The following is a 17,111-nucleotide window of genomic DNA, read 5'->3' on the forward strand; positions in this document are numbered from 1 at the left end:
TTCCCAATTAAGAGGCAATATAGTGTGGCCAAATCACCTAACCTGCACATCTTTGGGTTGTGGGGATGAAACCCATGCAGACACAGGGAGATGAGCATCACTGTTATAACTTTTTCTCTCTATTATAGTCTTCCCATCTAGAACATAGAACATAGAACAGTACAGCACAGAACAGACCCTTCGGCCCTCGATGTTGTGCCGAGCCATGATCACCCTACTCAAACCCACGTATCCACCCTATACCCGTAACCCAACAACCCCCCCCCCCCCACCTTAACCTTACTTTTTAAGACACTACGGGCAATTTAGCATGGCCAATCCACCTAACCCGCACATCTTTGGACTGTGGGAGGAAACCGGAGCACCCGGAGGAAACCCACGCACACACGGGGAGGACGTGCAGACTCCGCACAGACAGTGACCCATCCGGGAATCGAACCTGGGACCCTGGAGCTGTGAAGCATTTATGCTAACCACCATGCTACCGTGTTGCCCCCAGTCAGGCAGTTTGGGATATTTTCTGTATTAAACATTACTGATGGTTTTCACCATCACTTCAATATCCAAATGCTGACACTTCTGTGTTTTATTGGATTAAATCCAAAATTTGACAGCAATATTTTGGATTGAACCTTAATATCTCAAGTCTCAGTCATATGATATTGAAATTCAGGTATCAGACTGAGTAATTGCTGATTTCTTTTGGCCATTCGGAACTGAGAAGCAACAAACGTGGATGACCCTCCCCTAATTCAAAAGACTACTTTGCTGCGTGACATTCCACAAATGTGTTCACTGTTAATTTAACTTAGAGTCATGGAGAGGCCAAGAATCTTTAAAATGGCAGGTTGAACCCAGATCCAGAGGTTGCACCCCCATTTACAACAGACCCTATTTTTAGCATGCAATGTGAGGGAACTGGGGGTGAGATGTGGCTCGTGCATGTGTGAATCTCAAACTCAGCAGGGCCACTTGAACTCAGTGCTAAGTTCAAACAGACCACATATTCACTAAAGCAAGGGCCTTATCCCATAGCATAGGAGCTACAACTCTTAAGAGAATTCATAAATGCACTCAACAGACAGAAAATGTCTTTAGAATTGCCAAGATCTGACGTTACTTAAATAACCAGACCTTTAAAAATTGTGAAAAAGAAAAATCCTGCCTGTGTCTGTGAGAGTTGAAAAAATATTTTCTAGCAATTTCAGCAACTGTTTGTTGACAGAATAAAATGCTACCATGATAGCATTATTAATGTTTGGCTGCATTCCATAACAAATATTATTACAGTGGGAGCGGGGTTGTAAGTTCACAGTACAATGGATAATTCAAAGAAGTTATTGAAGGATTGGCTGTCTTTGATGTGGGTTAGAAATATATGTCTGTTTGTTTTAGTCAGGGATTACATACTTGAGAGAAATTTAATGTTTTTAATGGGCTTTCATTAATTGGATTGTTCATTTTTACAGAATGAACTCTGTAATTGATGTTGAGAACGTTATTTTAATTCACATCAGCATAGCTCATGAGGTCTGCCTATGGTAAATACTGGAAAGGTTGGCATGGAGGGTGCAAGGGCAAAGGGTTGCAGGTTCATGAATTGACATTAAGGTGACACACCGACTAATCGGGACAATGGGTTGAAGGCATAGGTTTGCAAAGCAGGCATGAGGCCAATTGGGAAGGGTGAGGTGGCATATTTCACAAAAAGAAAGAGAATTGCAGAAACTTTACAGTGCAGAAGGTGACCATTTGACCCAACATGTCTGCAGTGACTCTCTCAAAGAGCTACTCCCATCTTCCCCTCATAACCCTGCATATTCTTCCTTTTCAAGCAGCAATCTAATTCCCATTTGGATGCTTCCATTGAACCTGCCTCAATCTCACTCAGGCAGTGCATTCAAAATTCAAACCATTCACTGTGTAAAAGGTTTCTCCTCAAAACACTGTTGTCACTCTTGCCAATTACTTTAAATCTGTGCCCTCTCATTCTGAATGATTTCATGGGTAGGAACAATTTCTCCCAATCGACTCTATCCACACCCCTCATTATTTTGAATACCTCTATCAAATCTCCTCTCACTCTTCTTTTCTCTTTTCTCTAAGGGAAACAGTGCTAACTTCTCCAATCTAGCTTCATATCTGAGTCCTTCATCCCTGGAACAATTCTCGTTAATCTTTTCTGCACCTGATATCTTCATATCATTTCTAAAGAGTGGAAACCAGAACTGAAGCTAGTACTCTAGCTAAGACCAGACTAGTGACTTGCACAAGTTCAACATAGCCTCCCTGACCTTGTACTCTATGCCCCTATTAACAAAGCCCAGGACACTGTACACTTTGTTAACTGTGCTCTCAACCTATTCTGCTATGTTCAATGATTTATGCACACATACACCCAGGTTTTTCAGCTTCCGCACTCATTTTAGAATTGTGCCTTTTATTTTATATTGGGCACATTCTAACGGCCTTGTCGTGTCTTACTCAGGATGGGACGAGGCCAGTAAATCTTGCAAGAGGCCTCTTGCGAGGTTTACAATGCTCATTATGCCTTGCGAGATCTAATGGGATCTCACGAGGGGCCACAATCTTGTTCCTGCCCATAATTTAAATTTTTAACTGTGCAGTTAATGTCACTTAAATATGATTGCTCCCGAGTTACCCAAGGCACGGGACCTAACAGCCTCGCACAGGAGACCTCGAGCCAGCACCGTTTAGCACTGATTTCCACAAACGTGGACCAAGCATAGGTACTTTGGGAGGGGGGGGGGGGGGTCTCTCCAAGCTGATTGGGCACCTGGAGGGTTTGGGCTCTGGGAGGTATCCTGGCACTCCTGATGCCACCTGGGCACCATGGCATTGTGAGACTGCTACCCTAGCGGTGCCAGCTGGGTGCTACTCTGTCAGGGCCAGCATGTCTAGTTGACAGTGGCAAGCTGGTAGGGCACTGCCAGGGTGCCAGGCTGACAGTGCCAAGGTGGCATTTTGCCCGTGCCGGGTATCAGGCCCGGGGGTGCCCTTATGAGGCGGGCTGCAGGGGGCTCGTGGATCTCCTAATTTGTAAGTTAGGACATTGAGATGGGGGTCTAGAGGCCACAGGTCTGGGGGGGGTGGATGTCCAGAGAGAGCCCCTGATCTCTTCCAGCACTGCCGAGCTGAGCTTGTTAGTGCAGGAGAAGAGTCTAAGGTCGGCCTTGGCGGGGGCTCCTCGTTGAGGTCCAAAATTATGCAGGATCTCATTTAATAACAGAGTTGTTCTTGGTGCTGCAAGTGCCGGGAAACACCACGGAACAGTCCCAAAATGGGATTATGTTTCATTTCCATTAAAACGCACTCATTGGCTCTCCATGTTCTTACTAACAAAATTAATCATTTACATGTGTCTGCATTAAACTTCATCTGCCATCTATCCACCCATTTCACCAATTTGTCTATGTCCCTTTGAAGTTCTTGAACTGCCCTTCGCACAGTTCACAATACTTCCAAATATTGTACCATCCGCAAACTTGAAATTTTGCCCTCTACCCTGTACACCAAGGCATCACAACTTGGGTAAGGACATTTCGGCAATAACCTTACATTTCAATGTGCTAAACATTAGAGATCATTCATATGAACATGCAAGCAAGGAGCAGGAGTAGAACATCCAGCCCCTCGAGGCTGCTTCGCTATTTGATAAGCTCATAGCTGTTCTGATTGTAACCTCAATTCTGCATCATGCCTCCCCAAGATAACCTATCATCCTCTTGTTTACCAATGATCCATCCATCACTGTCTTAAATATATTCAAAGACTCTGCTTCCACCGCCTTTTCAGGAAGCGAGTTCGAAAGACACAGGACCCTCTGAGAAAAACATTTTCACCTCAACTCTGTTTTAAATGGACGACCTCTTGTTTTTAAACAGTAACCCCTAGTTCTAGATTGTCCCACAAGAGGAAACATCCTCTCCACATCCACCCTGTCAAGACCGCTCAGGGACTTGCATGTTCCAATCAAATCACCGTATTCTTCTAGACTCCAGCCTGGCCTGTCCTGTCCATATGAATTTATTGTAAGAACAACCTGGTGTACTTAAAATACTCATTTTTGTTGTAGGCTTTGATGATCTGCAGACCAAGCATTACAAAGATCTTGTAAAGCCACTGATATTTACTTAGCATTGACTCACAACTATAGAGATTGGATCTAAGTTCAACCTATCACTTGGGCTTCTTGTCAAGGTTAGGTGAATTACTTCAATTTTCAGGAAGGGGGAGAAGAAAGGAAAGGAAATTGGCACTCCAATTTGCTCCACTTCAGTTGTACCTCCTGCAGACACAACACCTGCATGGAACAACATTAATAATTGGTGTGGAGAAGTCTGTGGTCCATGCAATCAAATCTACCTTATTGGCAGGGGATATAATCTCATGATGAAGAACCAGTGAGAGCAAGTGAAGAGAACGGGAAAAAATAAATATTAATCTAACTGAGACTGAAAGCAGAAAACATTTTGATAATAACTCAAAAGAAAATTAATGTTTAATGAAAAAAGTGATTTTCAATGTGTGACTGAGCAAGGAAGGTTGTTTTCAAATCTTGTGAATATGAAAAAGCTTGTATCAAGAAATCAATCAATGTTTTTAATTAAATAAAGATGTATTTTATTCAATTTAGTGATACTAAATTTCTGGAACATTACCTCAAATCAGGTAGCTGCAAGTTAATTTTTTGAATATTTACAGGAGCTAGCCTTGGGAATCTTTTCATTAGAATCTATTGCTAGAAATTTATTGGAGGACTTCTGAACAATCATCAAAATGCATAACTTACACAGAATTCTTTCTTGTATTCCAGTAAGCAATATCAGTCATCGCGGGGTATCGGAGGATCCCTACAATGCAAAAGGAGGCCGTTCGGCCAATCGAGTCTACACCAACCCTCCAAAAGATCATCCTACCTAGGCCCATACCCCCGCCCCATGTCTGTACCCTGTAACCCCATCTAACCTTTAGACACTAAAGGACCAGTTTGCCATTGCCAATCCACCTTATCTGCACTCTTTGGACTGTGGGAGGAAACCGGAGCACCCAGAGGAAACTCACGCAGACACGGGGAGAACGTTCAAACTCCACACAGACAGCCACCCAAGATTGGAAGCAAACCTGGGTCCGTGGCACTGTGAGGCGGGAGTGCTAACTACTGTGTCACTATGACAGGCCCTGCTAATTAGGAGTGGCTGTACAAAACTATTACTAGAGTGGTAAATTGCAGATGACAGTTCAAATTTAGTCCTATGGTCCAAGTGTGCAGATATGACAGATACTTTAAAGCAAGAATTAATAACTAAGATGGGGATATGTGGCAGTTTGACCTTCCCACAACCTGTTTATCCATATGCCTGCACCTAAATGCACCTAAATGACAGAAGTTAAGTTATCTGAGGAAGATATCAGCAGTGGCCACCAAATCTTGCAGTATTACAGTACAGCTATTGGACCATAAAGGAACTGGAATTTGTAAAGATAGATATTTGTCGAGTCCCCTTGATTACCTTTGGGAATATGCACAACAATTCTATATAAACAAAATATTACATCGTTTTGACAATACATAATAGTGTTGTGTATGGGATTATGCCAAACATCGCCTCCATACCTCTGATCACTAGATGTGTGAACACTCACTCTTAAATATCATGGGACAATAAACTTCATTTGCTGATGCCATTTGTCATACGATGCATGGGGATTGTTACTCAGCACACAAAGTAGGTGGAGTGGACCACGTGATGGATTAGATCAAAAGTTCAAGAACTAAGGGGCACGCATTCAAAACAATCGGTTGAAGCAGTGGAAGTTCTGTGAAGGCCCTGTGAAGGCGGAGTGATATCCCCTGCTCTCCCACCAGGACGTTCACATCGGCTCCGCGTCCGGGCTCCCGCCGGGTGGCACCAGATTTGAACCACGCCGGTGGGACTTGCCGGAACTCGGCGGGAGTTCGGCCCGTCGCCCGCGGAGATTCGCCGCGGGGGCCTATTTCAGAGAATCAGTGGCCCGGCTTCGGAGTAGCGTGGCGAGATTCTTGCGCACTCCCCGGCAATTCTCTGACCAGCCGGGCTCGGAGAATCCCAATTGTAAAGGGACTTAAATACAAAAATGCAAATTTAATTTTGAGACATTTAAGTTGAAAGCGAGCCAATGTACGTCAGTAAGGACAGAGATGACGGACAGTCAGGATATGGTGGAAGTAGAAAATGGGCAGAAATATTTGGATGGCCTGAAGTTGTGGTAGGTAAGAAATGGAAAATGTCAAGTCGAGTCAAGTTTGGAAGTGACAATAGTATGGAAGAGCGTCTCATTGCTAAGTCAAAGACAAGATGGATGGGCTTTAGAAGCAGGGCAGGGCGATGAATATTTTATCTTGGTTTGTTACCAGTATTTCTCACATTTTAATCAATTGGTTATTTTTGGTTGGAGTGCAATCACAGAATTGTTACTATCTTTACCAGTGTCACAAGTATACTTGCATTAACAATGCAGTGTAGTTACTTTGAAAATCCCCTAGTCGCCACACTACGGCGCCTGTGCGGGTACACTGAGGGAGAATTCAGAATGTCCAATTCACCGAACAAGCATGTCTTTCGGGAATTGTGTGACGAAACCAGAGCACCCGGAGGAAACCCATGCAGATGAGGGGAGAAGGTGCAGACTCTTCACAGACAGTGACCGAAGCCGGGAATCAAACCCTGATCCCTGGAGCTGTGATGCAACAGTGCTAACCACTGTGCTACCGTTCCGCACATTTGAGCCACTATGTCTGCAGCGGCCTTCCAAATTCACGACCATCTAACCCTGAACGTTCTTCATTTTTAAGTAACGGTCAAATTTACTTTAGAATGCTTCAATTAAGCCTGCCCCTACTAAAAGTCACAGCATTGATAGCCATGCCTTTGGCTGCCTTGGCCTCTATATCTGAAATTCCCCCCCTTGTAACTGTCCAAAGAGATCCTGTGCAGCCAAACCATACATCGAAGGAACTGCACAGAAATAGGCCATTCAACCCAGTCAGCGAAAGGACTTTTACCGCTGTCCCTTTTCAATGAGTATTTCGCATTTCAATCAAGATCCGGTTTACAAACGACAATCTAACCTTTTCGCACACAGGTTTTGATTTGGAATGCAATCTGTTATATCGGGATGAACTTGAATGGTTCCCATCCAGCTCCCACCATGAACCATCTACTAGTCAGCAAGCACACTCGAATGATTAAATACTGTAAAATGAAAAAAAATGAAAATTTAAATGATTGATGGGCCTGTTTTGTTCCATTTTGGACATCTTCACAATTTGGACTTTTGAACTTTCTTTCAAACAACTATTTAATAAAAAAAATTTAATTGCAAATACTCAACTGTCTCCTAGAGATCACCCAATTAATCACCCACATCATCAGATACTGATGATTATGAAAATCTTGAGATCGAAAGAGATGAGAAGAAAAAGAAATGATGTGAGCAGGATATATAATGACCGAAGCCCCATCATGCTTCAGAGTGAATTTAGAGCATAAAAAATTGGTTCATGATGGATGTGAGCATTACCATGTTGTGTAATAATTCAGACATGCCTATGATCAGATCCCAGCTGCACCAATAAAATGTAATTCAAGAGTAGAATTACTGAACTGCCTTAAAAGATGAGAAAAGTCAATCCAATTCTGATACAGACGACTGATATTAATCAAATTGTGAGATACTGTACTACTGGTTCAGGTTTTGCTTTGAAATGTCTGTGACTTTTCCACACTCATTCAATAAATATTCATCTAATTTTTTCTCCCCCAAAGCAAAAAATAATATTTAATTTAAAGTAGTTGGGATATTCTCTGAATTTTTCCTACTCTGTTAAATGTATACGACTCTAGATTTCAGACCTAGAATCATACAATTCCTGCAGTGGAGAAGGAGACCATTCAGCCCACTGAGCCTGCACTGACCCGCTGAAAGAGCATCCCACCCAGGCCCATTTCCCCACCCTATTCCCGTAACCCCACCTCATCGTTGGACACTAAGGGACAATTTAGCATGGCAAATCCACCTAATCCGCACTGTGGGAGGAAAAGGGAGCACCCAGAGGAAACCCGCACAGACACAGAGAGAACGCACAAACTCCACACAGACCTCACCCAAGACCGGAATTGAACCCGGGTCTCTGGTGCTGTGAGGCAGCGGTGCTAACCACTGTGCTCTAGTGCCGGCCCAACCTAGTCTGGGTCACAGCTTTGCTTTTTGTTTTATAAATTTGGAGTACACATTGAAATTTTTACAATTAAGGGGCAATTTACCGTGGCCAATCTACCTACCCTGCACATCTTTGGGTTGTGGGAGCGAAACCCACGCAAACAAGGGAAAAATGTGCAAACTCCACACGGACAGTAACCCAGAGCCGGAATCAAACCTGGGACCTCAGTGCCGTGAGGCAGCTGTGCTAACCACTGCGCCACCGTGCTGCCCCGGGTCCCAGCTTTGCTGACCACATAGCCTATAGCTCAGTTTACAATCCACAAATTCTGAAACAGCATACATTATCCACTTGTGGTAGGAAACTGAAGGAGTCATTTTCCTCTTTTACAGGTAACAGCAGTTTGGCACATTTGACACAAAAGAGAAAGTAGCCCCCAAACTGGCCTTAACACTAAAATGCAGCATTGTTTTTAGATCTCACTGCAGAATGTGAGAACTAAAGGCTTTCGTATGAACATACAAATTAGGAACTGGAAAACTGTTCAGCCCCTTAAGCCCACCTCGCCATTCAATAAGATCATGACTAATCTGATCGTAGCCTCAATTCTACATTCGGCCTACCCCAATAACCTTTGACTCCCTTGTTAGTGAAGAATCTACCTATCTCTGCCTCAACAATAGTCAGTGATCCTGCCTCCACTACTCTCAGGGGAAGTGAATTCCAAAGGCTCATCTCCATCTTAAATGGGAGACCGCTTATTTTTAAGCTGAGTCCCCCCTAGTTTAGTCGCTGCACGAGGGAAAGCATCCTTTCAGCATCCACCCTCTCACTATCTATCTTTCAATAAGATCATCTCTCATTCTTCTAAACTCCAATGCAGGCAGGCCCAGCCTATCACTCATTTAGAGCTCAGTTAGCAACAGTACCTGGAAGATGGTGTTTAAGTGTTATGTGCTTGCGTGCAAAATATAAAAAGGTTCCTGGCTGGAACTTAGTTTTGACTATGAAGTTGATCTGTCGGGGATTGTTTGGAGAAGCCTATTGTTTGAATCAGTAAAAGCTCCATTGTAGCTTTTCAGTTCAAGTGATTTGATAATTATATAGAATAGTGAGTGTTCCTGCAGGGATTTTGATTCAAAAAGTGCTATACTCAAACGGTCTATTATTTTTCCCATAATATCTGTTTCAATCTGTTCCTTTGCTGTGCTGAGGGAATGCTGCACTACCAGAGTTGTCATCTTTCAGTTCAGGTGTGAAAAAGAAGCCCCAACCACCCTCTTGGGTGCATGCAAATGATCCGCGGGTACTACTTTGAACAAGAGTAAGGGGTTATCCCAGTATCCTCGCCAATCTTTACCATTAATCAATAAAAACAGATGATCTGGTCATTATCACGTAGCTATTTGTGGGAACTACTGTATTTCATACATTACAACAGTGACTACACTTCAAATGTAACTCATTGGCTGTGAAGCACTTTGAGATGATCGGTGGTCATGAAAAGCACTATGGTCAGGATTTTCCTCTCCCTACGTGGTGGGTTTTCCTGCAGCAGATACAGTAAGCCATTGGCCACTGGCGGGACCTTCCAGTCCTGCCAGAGTCAATGGGCTTTTGCGTGACTTGCCCGCCATCAGGGAACCCACCGCAAGGGGTTGACTTTGACGGGATTTGAAGCTTCATTCGATAGGGTCTGTAAAATTCCACCCTACATTAATTCAAGTCTTTCTTTCCTTCTTGATCTATCTTTTTTTGGAATAATTTCTGACTTCCAAATTTGTTCAGAACTTATCCTTTGCTCTATTAATCATTGATGTTCCTCCTCCTTGTATTTTCATTTCTTCCTGACTGACAATTGTTTTCAACACTGCTATTTTGAAGGCCAATTCGGGTTGGCATCTTCTTGCAAGTCCAAAAATAAAAGGGTACCTCATGTGATGCAGGGTGGCAATTGTTGCGGGTAGTGTGTGGAAATAATGTCTAGATATGCGAGTCTTCAAACTTCTGTACCTTCTGCCTGATGGAAGGGTCTAGAAGAAGGCAGGGCAGCATGGTAGCACAGGTGGATAGCACTGTGGCTTCACAGCGGCAGGGTCCCAGGTTCGATTTCCCGCTCGGTCACTGTCTGTGCGGAGTCTGCACGTTCTCCCCGTATCTGCGTGGGTTTCCTCCGGGTGCTCCGGTTTGCTCCCACAGTCCAAAGATGTGCGGGTTAGGTGGATTGGCCATGATAAATTGTCCTTAGTGACCAAAAAGGTTAGGAGGGGTTATGGGTTACGGGGATAGGGTGGAAGTGAGGACTTAGGTGGGTCGGTGCAGAACTAATGGGCCGAATGGCCTCCTTCTGCACTGCATGTCCTATTTTCTGAGGCAATGCCTGGGTGGGAGGGGATTCTGATAATGCGTATGCCTTCCTGAGGCAGCGGGAGGTATATACAGAATCAATGTGAGGGTGACAAGCTTGTGTGATGCGTTGGTCTGCATTCTGATTGCCCCATTTCACAGTGAAATGAATGTTCGACAGTGGAGAGAATTACACAAAACTGAAGTAGCTTGCTGGTGCTTTCACTCCTGATCAGATAATGTTTTGCTTCCCCTGATTGAATTGTCTTTTTTTTCCTATATTCATCTCAGTCAATCATATTGCACTTCTTTTCTGTGTCGACCACAGAGGCCCAAAGCAGATCTGGTAGCAGTAAAATAGTTATAGAGGACAGGTTTGGTCCGGACTGAGAGCTTTTTCATGTCAGTGCCAGAAAAATTTCTCTTGACCCAGTGTCTTTTCAGATTTCCATGCACAAGGCTTCCCTTAGGACTGCAACAATCTCATCAAACACTATTCAATAGAGACATCACATCATGTGAATGTAACCTCTCAGAAGGCTCTTGAGGCATTCTGCATTCAAACAGATATTCCCAACCTCCTTGATGCTAAGTACTAAATATTGATGACATGAAAGTGCACCCCAAATTATGATCTCTCTCCAAGTTTATTATATAGCTGGAGATTAAATAAAACAACAACATACATTGTCCATTCTCTAATTATATCTTGGCCGAAATTCACGGACGTTGGGATTCACTTTTCCCGCTGGCAGTGCTCCCCCACCAGTGGGTTTCACGGCGGCTTGTGGTCATTTCAATAGGAAATCCCATAATAACAAACCCCACAAGCGGCAGAAGGATAGAATTCCGCCAATCCAGCAAATGTCCCACGACTGAGAAACATGGGCGGAATTCTCCGACCCCCTGCAGGGTCGGAGAATCGCCCGGGGCCGGCGTAAATCCCGCCCCCACCGTGGCCGGGATTCTCCGCCACCCGGGAATGGGCGGGAGCAGGAATCAGCCCCGCCAATCGGCGGTACCCCCGCGGCGATTCTCCAGCGGTGGGGGGCCGAAGTCCCGCTGCTCACAGGCCAATCCCGCCGACGTGGTTTAAACCACCTCTGTTCCGGCGGGATTGGCGGCGCGAGTGGACCCCCGGGGTCCTGGGGGTGGGGCGCGGAGTGATCAGACCCCAGGGGGTGGGTGCCACCACGGTGGCCTGGCCCGCGATCGGGGCCCACCGATCGGCGGGCGGGCCAGTGCCATGGGGGCACTCTTTTTCTTCCGCCGCCGCCACGGCCTCCACCATGGCGGAGGCGGAAGAGACACCCCTACCGCGCATGCGCCGGTGGTGACGTCAGCGGCCGCTGACGCTCCGGCGCTTGCGCGGAGTCACGCCAGCCGGCAAAGGCCTTTCGGCCAGCCCTGACGCCGGCCAGCGTAGCGCCAAAGGCTGTTGGTGCCTGACGGCGGAGCGGGAGCCACTCCAGTGCGGGCCTAGCCCCTAAAGGTGCAGAGAATTCCGCACCTTTGGGGAAGCCCGACACCGGAATGGTTGGCGCCACTCCGCTATGCCGGGACCCCCCGCCCCGCCGGGTAGGGGAGAATTTAGCCCCACGCGTCTGGGGGAACCAGAAAATCCCACTTTCATCTCAGACAAATTTAGAATATTTGCACAAATTTAAAGTTTGATCTATTTTGGGTGTTGAGATACATTTGTTCAGTGATAATGAGCTGGGATTTCTGGGGCGTCACATACAATATGAGGGATGGAAAGTCCGGTATCCTCCTACCCAACCCTAAACTGTTCCCCATAATCCAGTAGGTGGGCAGGTGCCAAATTTGGTAGCCCATCTGCCATATTCAAATGTATAATTAATGGTCAATTAAGTTTATTACCTAGCCAATTGACCTTAATATTATGCTGCCTATACCATAATGCAGTTGCCAGGGACTTGTGGGAAGGTTGATTTCTTTTAAACATGGGTGGTTAAACGGCATGAAGGTGTACACGTCAGCAGCATCCCCACATGATACGACCCCTGAACTATTCCTCACAGCAGGCCACCATAAGACCATAAGAATTAGGTCACTTGGACCATCAAGTCTGCTCCACCATTCAATCATGGCTGATATTTTTCTCATCCCCATTCTCCTGCCTTCTCCCCATAACCCCTGATGCCCTTATTGATCAAAAACATATCTATCTCTGTTTTAAAAACACTCAGTGATTTGGCCTCCACAGCCTTCTGCGACAAAGAGTTCCACAGATTCACCACCCTCTAGCTGAAGACATTCCTCCTCATCTCTGTTTTAAAGAATCGCCCCTTTAGTCTCCACCTGTTTTGCCTTTGTCCAATTACCCCCTGCCCTAAAAAACCTGGTTCCAGATTCCATCACCATTTTCCAAGGGCCTGGTTGGAGTCCGAAAGTGTCCACCACTGAGTTCTGGTACTGCTAGTACTGTTAGAGCTGCGAGCTGTTGTACCTTCTAAATCACAGTGTGTATACGAAGGACAAATTACCACAAGTTGCTTAATACAATCATATTTTATTACACACACAAAGTTAATATTAGTCAATCACACACACATACAAGTTGAACTCAAACCAATGCACTGGAAAGACCTTAACTTAACTTCTAGGTGACTGGCAAATACAGAGCAGATACGGCCTTATCTGGAATCCTGTAGTCTGGCAGTGCTGGACATCTGTTGCTGGTCGTCTGTGTCCTCAGCTCTGTGGATATCCCTGTGGATGGCGTGGATGGTCTTCCTCTTGGCTGGTGAAGAGTTCACCATTGTTGTTGGCTGTCGAAACCTGCAGTTGTGAGAGCGAGTGGTGGGCTGCGCAGCACCTTTTATCGCTTTGGAATTTTGCGTGCTTTTGGGCGGTCCCAGGTTCACAGGGCTTGATCACCCTGATCAATCTCAACCAATTAAGTGTTTCCACATTGATGGCTGGGCGGCTCCCAGTCAGCCATAGCCGTCAATGTCCGAAGCACGTAGGCCTTCCTAAATAAGCAGAACAGACGCCACCAAGTCTGCCACTTATTGTTCGTTTCTACATGGAGCCCATTGTCCTGGGATGGCCTTTTTAACAGCCTTTTGTCCTGTGTCAGTTTCTGCAAACGTCTGAGCTGTAGCCTGTCTGTGCTCTGGCTTTGGCCAAATTTCCCATTGATCCCGGTGGGTGGCCATTTTAGGTGGCCACAGAGCCAATCAGATTAGTTGGCAGCTCTTGAGGACGGGACTTCCGCCCACTGAGGGAATAAATTCCAGCTCTCTGTCTGTTTAGCCCACCGGCAACACGCTATGGGGGTAGTGCTTTTTTAGGTGCTTTGGCTGCTGACCAATACTTTCAAGTAAATGGTGGGGTGATGAACACTCTGCAACCCCCTTCACCCAATGAAATCTAGCACAACCCTATCCATCGAAAGCTATCCATCTAAGTCCCCTGATGATCCCATTGCTAATGTTCCTCAGAAATCTCAGTTCCTGGTAGTTGCAGGATGGCCTCCAAGTTTGTAATTTGATTTATAATTTTATACCGTTCTCTGTACAAGCTGTTGACTTTTGTTATAACATGGCTCAAATACCTCATCCTCGTGCTACTCTTGTGCGCTTTGATAGTCAAAGATGCACACTTCTTGGCAGGAAAAACCTTGCAGTGGTCAAGAAAAGAAATGTTGTGAGTTATTTCTTCAAGGGCCAGTTTTTCCTTTAGAGTACCATTCGCTATCATTGTTCAGAAACAATCCTGACAATGCAGAAGGAGGCCATTCAGCCCATCGAGTCTGCACTGGCCCTTGGAAAGAGCACTCTACTTAAGCTCACGCTTCTACCCTATCGCCGTAACCCAATAACCCCACCTAACTTTTTGGACACTAAGCAGTAATTTAGCATGGCCAATCCACCTAACAGGCACATCTTTGGACTGTGGGAGGAAATCAAAGCACCTGGACGAAACCCATGCAGATACGGGAGAATGTGTAAGGGATTAATGAGGGCAATCCAATTTTTAAAAAATTTAAAGTACCCGATTCTTTTTTTTTCAATTAGGGGCAATTTAGCTTGGCCAATCCATCTATCCAGCACATCTTTGGGTCGTGGGGTGAGACCCACACAGACACAGGGAGAATGTGCAAACTCCACATGGACAGTGACCTGGGACCGGGTTCGAACCCGAGTCTTCAAAGCCGTGAGGCAGCAGTGCAAACCACTGTGCCACCGTATGGCCCTTGAAGGCAACCCAAATTGAGTAACCAGATGCGACAATTTGAAGATAACTCCTTTCTATGTGCAGGCATTCTTCCAGCACACCACACAAAATAAATTTGTTCTATTTGGTTTGGCACTAAACTCCACGATGGACTCAAGGGAGTCCAATTTTAGGCCATTTGAGTGTCTATGAATCAAATCCAAGTAAATCTGAATCCTCCCCTTTGGTATTGTTTGGAAACAAGTGCCATATGTCCTCAGCCTCCCCATCTCCCAAGTGTCCAGAGTTCAAAAGGATTTTTATTTTAAATAGGAAATTGCATTTTCCCTATTTTAGGCTGTGGTAGTCACCACTGATGTATTATACTGTATATATGGGTTTTACGGTAAGGCCCCTGTACTACAGGGATGGGGTAGATCCCTCCCTGCTGGCTCCACCCAGTAGGCGGAGTATAAATGTGTGTGCTCTCTGTACAGCCATTTTGTCAGCTGCTGTAGGAGGCCACACATCTCTGTGTAATAAAGCCTTGATTACATTCTACTCTCGTCTCGTCGTGATTAATAGTGCATCATAGGCCAACCAGTGGAAGTGCATCAGAAATGCTTTAGACTGTTAGACTACTGAAATTCCACCTAATATTTCTCAGCCAATATTCATTTGTTTACTTTGTAGATTCAAAGTATAATTAGTGCACACAAGAGGCATGGTGCTTTTGGGTAGAGGAGGGCTGTAGAATATATTGCTCTGGGGCAGCAGGGTAGCATGGTGGTTAGCATAAATGCTTCACAGCTCCAGGGTCCCAGGTTCGATTCCCGGCTGGGTCACTGTCTGTGTGGAGTCTGCACGTCCTCCCCCTGTGTGCGTGGGTTTCCTCCGGGTGCTCCGGTTTCCTCTCACAGTCCAAAGATGTGCGGGTTAGGTGGATTGGCCATGCTAAATTGCCCGTAGTGTCCTAATAAAAGTAAGGTTGGGGGGGGGGGGTTGTTGGATTACGGGTATAGGGTGGATACGTGGGTTTGAGTAGGGTGATCATGGCTCGGCACAACATTGAGGGCCGAAGGGCCTGTTCTGTGCTGTACTGTTCTATGTTCTATGTTCTATGTTCCTCTATGGAAGGTGAAAGGGTCATGGCAGCCATGATCCAGTCACAGATTTTGGCATTTCCATTGTGGCTCAGGGCCATAGCTGAAGATACTCTTCAGTTAAGTTGATACCGTCTGCAATCCTGCAAAAGAAGATTCAGCTTTCACTTCCTGAGCCAAGATGGCCAACAAAGAACATGTGATTCAGACCCAAGGACAAGGGATGGACTTGGCAGCCTTGATTACTTCACCGCTTAAAGGAAAGTTTCTCCAACTTAGGTTACATTTCATGTTAGAGGATACTTCAATTAATTCACCCTCTCTTATTTATTCTTTAAAGGGGAAACAGCCCACAACCAAAGATGAAAAACTGCCACTTCAACCCACTAATACTCTCTCAGGTTATTTGTCCAGTAAGAAGTCTTACAACACCAGGTTAAAGTCCAACAGGTTTGTTTCAAACACGAGCTTTCGGAGCGCAGCTCCTTCCTCAGGTGAATGAGCTGCGCTCCAAAAGCTCGTGTTTGAAACAAACCTGTTGGACTTAAACCTGGTGTTGTAATACTTCTTACTGTGCTCACCCCAGTCCAGTGCCAGCTTCTCCACATCAAGGTTATTTGTCAACACAGCAATTTCCCATCAATATATCTGAGTTAGGAAACTGACACTGAAAAGATGCACAAGGAAGCCAGTGTCCCGTAAACAATTGAACGTATGTCAGATTTGTTGTCAATGAGGGGATTTTTGCACACAAGCTATGTATAGGGGCTAGCTTAGCACAGTAGGCTAAATAGCTGGCTTGTAATGCAGAACAAGACAAGCAGTTCAGATTCAATTCCCATACCAGCCTCCCCAAACAGGCGCCGGAATGTGGCGACTAGGGGCTTTTCACAGTGACTTCATTAAAGCCTACTTGTGACCAAAAGTTATTATTCGCATAGATATTTTTGTGTGGTGTGCTGGAAGAATGTCTACACATAGAAAGGAGTGATTTCCAAATTGCAGCTTTGAAAAGTATGGCGCAGAGTTCAAGAGAAGGCAACACCGACGTATTAAGCTTATTATTTTAAAAAATTGTAATTACTTCACCAGAAACTGACAAGCTGATTTCACTGTGGTCTTAGATCTTTGTCAATTGAAAGTATCCCCAATTGGCTGTGCTCACAGCTGGTACAACAGCCTTCAGATCTGTTTTGAGGTCACAGTGAAGTAACCCACCTAGATCTGCAGATAGGCAGGGTTAATACTAAAGGGCA

This window comes from Scyliorhinus canicula, chromosome 19, assembly GCF_902713615.1.
Source record: "Scyliorhinus canicula chromosome 19, sScyCan1.1, whole genome shotgun sequence".
NCBI classification, from domain to species: Eukaryota; Metazoa; Chordata; class Chondrichthyes; order Carcharhiniformes; family Scyliorhinidae; genus Scyliorhinus; species Scyliorhinus canicula.